The following is a 3662-nucleotide window of genomic DNA, read 5'->3' as shown; positions in this document are numbered from 1 at the left end:
GATGAGTATTTTACTGTACTGGTTGTTTTGTTATTTACCACCTTAAAAACAAAACAACAGTTAAAAAAAAACACTATGGAAAGAGATCCATGTATGAGGTTAGGTCATTAAAGACCCCTTAGAGTGTTTCACAGTGTAATCAGTAAAGTTCAGTTCACAGACTATTCTGCAGATGTGAGTTTGAACACATTTTTTCTTTTTTTTTTTCAGTATACATTTAGCAACACATAAAACTACAAAACAATTTACACTATTTAATGTGTGAGCCACAGAAGCGTTACTCAAGATCCACAAGCGCAAGAACAAGCTGAGCCATAAAAATAAACATAAACATTCACTGTATGTACGAAAACAACAAGAGCAGTATTGAAAAATACAAAACTGAAGAGATGCTCACATGCCAAACTTTAAAGATTATTAAACAGATAACTAAGTAGCAAGGATTCACCAGGCAGGATCACTATCAGGCTTATACAGTTTAAAGTGAAAAAATGCAACGGGGGGGGGGAAGCAGCACAAGAGAACTCACAACCACCAACTGATATACTATTTCCATGATTTGCAGTATCTTAACATAAAAAAACCTTACTGTACAATTGGCTAGTCCCTAGCCACACATCTTTAACTATGTAAAAGACTGTTTTTATGGATTGTTAAGTTTTATATTACTGAAACTGTCCAAGGCTGGTCACTTTAACGAGGGTCTAGGATATCATGAATATCAAACTTATTCTATCCAAAAATATGTTTAAGTTGCTTACAAACTGATTGTCTTGTTTTCTCTTCAACCCCATTTTTATTTGTACTTTTCTGTTTATTTATCAGGCTATTTTATTAAATTTTTTTTAAATAAAAACAGTTTCTTATTTTTACTCAACCTTGTATATTTTCTAAAATGTGATAACAAACTCAGATAAAACATAACTAGTAAAGTCTACAAGGGAAATGGATATGGTAGAAATCAAGTGCAGTCAAAATGATATATTTGTGTTTAAATGTGACATACATGCAAACATTCTGAAGGTGTGTTATTTGCAGTCTGGTTAAACCTCTCTTCTTAACTCTCGTTGTTCCTTCTATTCAGTCAGGTACTTAGTTTTAGTAAACTAAACCTATTTATTTATTTATTTATTTATTTATTTATTTATTTGTAGTTTGGTTTTGACTTCTCACCCTTGCCTAAAACTCTGTTCTCTTGTAAGTCATGTTTGAGCATGGCTGTCCACCATCAAGCCATTACTCTCAACATGCAGGCAATAAAGATATGTAGCAATGTTCTGTCTCAATGTCTTCAGTTTAAGTTGCTTTTAGCTTTATCACATACTATATCAATCAGTGTTTTAATAAAGATACATTTGTATCTTCATCGCTTTTTAATTAGCTCCAGTATCCAGTCCTCATTTGACTGCCTTAAGTTGTGCTGTCTTTTGTCCACAGTGGTTTTATAATTAAAGGTTTTATTTGAAACTGAAGGTGCAGAGGGATGGGAAAAGAGAAGTGCAGATATGTATACTCTACACATCATCTCCATTTGTAGCCAGGATACAACAAATCTGCTCCTAAAATTACAAAAACAACAAGGCTGTAATGTATGCTCCATGTATCATAAGACAATACAGGGGGGCGATTTTGATAGACAGTAAAAGAATGCTCAAGAACTCTTGGGTGGCGTCGTGCAATATCTCCCATGTTATGATTTTAACATAACAAGCGTTGGGCTCTGCCCCGCTTTAGTTAGTGTTGGCCAATCAGTGGAAAGTGGGAGCCATAAAAAAGGGCAAGTCAGGAGAAAACTACCTACCACGTGATAATTATTCAATAATAATAATAATAATAATAATAATAATAATAATAATAATAATAATACACAAAAACATTAATTATTTCAGTTCTAGTAAACACCCCACCACGGAAACTTTTATTAGAAATTGCAGAAAAGGCATTTGTATAATATAGAATGTGACTTCATAATCTTTATTGTCGCTTTGAAAAATATAGATTTGTATGACACCATTTATTTAATTTTTTTTTTATAAATACACCTCGTAGTACTTCACTAATACTGAATTGTTAGTGTTAAGCTTTTAAATGTTGTTAATGCAGTATTTAAATGTCACATATTTTGGAATGTCTGTGCCAACACCCATTTGATTATGTGCTTAGAATAAAATGAATCAGTTTGAAACACATTAATACACAGGTATGACATATAATAATATTTTTTTTAAAAAAACAGTGCAACACACTAGTGTAACTGTGCTTTCTTTTTTGAGCAGGTCAGTCTATTTTCAATTTAGCAAGGAAATGTTCTAATTTGCTTTTAGTACTAAGGGCATGAAATGAAATGTTAGAGTTTCATGGGCTTACTTCAATAGGTGCCAGTTACATTCTGCATATTCATAATTGTATTAAATTAAAACGTATCTCTAATAAACAGCCTATAATAAGCATGCCTACTGAACAATACATGTTAAGTATGAAACAAGGTCAAATTCTTAATAACTAACACCGAGCCCCTTCAAAATGGTTTCTGTTTATTTATTTTATTTTACTACCAATGTCCCTTTCTCTTAAAGCAAGGCCAACTCCTTTTTTGAGAAATTCTAACATAAACATTCAGATTCTGGGTCCAGGACTGGGTGACAGGACATAGATCATGATACATGCTATAATCCCTAGCCTAGAGCTTGTACTATATTTAATTATCTGTACCTAATGGCAACATTACCAGAAAACCACTTGGGGGAGCATGTGACTCATACTGTTAATCCTACCAGTAAAAAAAGATTAATTCATTTCCATATCTCACTTTCCTGGTGGTTTGATTTATTTTGAATATTGCCACGTGCATAAAACCTCACAAAATAAATGTATAATGTATTTATATGTACATGTATCTGTGTTAAATATTGTTGGTGCATGTATTCTTTTACACAACATTCACAATGGAAATACTGATTTAGAAAGGGGTACAAAATGGATGCTGTACTGTAAATCTGTGAAGGTCATGTGTATTATGTACTGTATATTAAAGCGTCATGAACTATTTATAAAAGAGAATAACTTTGTTTTCATTATATTGACAAACAACAATTTGTGGGTGACACTTGATGGTAGCTGTAATGTAAGAAGCAGGGCAACATATGGTGCCAAAATCATTTCATAAGACAAAGTCTTATTGCATCCGTTTGCAGCCGTCTAGTACCACATAATCAGCAAACTTTGCTTTCCATCCATTTAACTTGTTATATGAAGTGCAGACATTCTACTGCTTTTGATCTGTATAAGTTTAAAAGGTTTAAGAAGTTTGAACTCCATCTTTTGAAGGCTCAATATATCTTTGCCTTCAGTTAACTGTACTTCCCACTGCACCCAAGTAAACCAGCCTGTATAATAACCTAATGAGCAGAACACATCTGATGCTGACGTTCATCTGTATCCAATAGTGCACATCTCCGTGGTTAGTTAAACAAGCAACCATGCATCATGCAATGTGTTTCAAGAAAGAAATATATACACAATTTACATTATAATATATATATATATATATATATATATATATATATATATATATATATATATATATATATATATATATATATATATATATATATATCTTGCATTCAAAAAGGGGTATCCATTTAGCTTCTCGAAAGAAACTG

Source organism: Polyodon spathula, chromosome 3 (genome assembly GCF_017654505.1).
Source record: "Polyodon spathula isolate WHYD16114869_AA chromosome 3, ASM1765450v1, whole genome shotgun sequence".
NCBI lineage: Eukaryota > Metazoa > Chordata > Actinopteri > Acipenseriformes > Polyodontidae > Polyodon > Polyodon spathula.
This window is presented reverse-complemented; position numbering follows the sequence as displayed.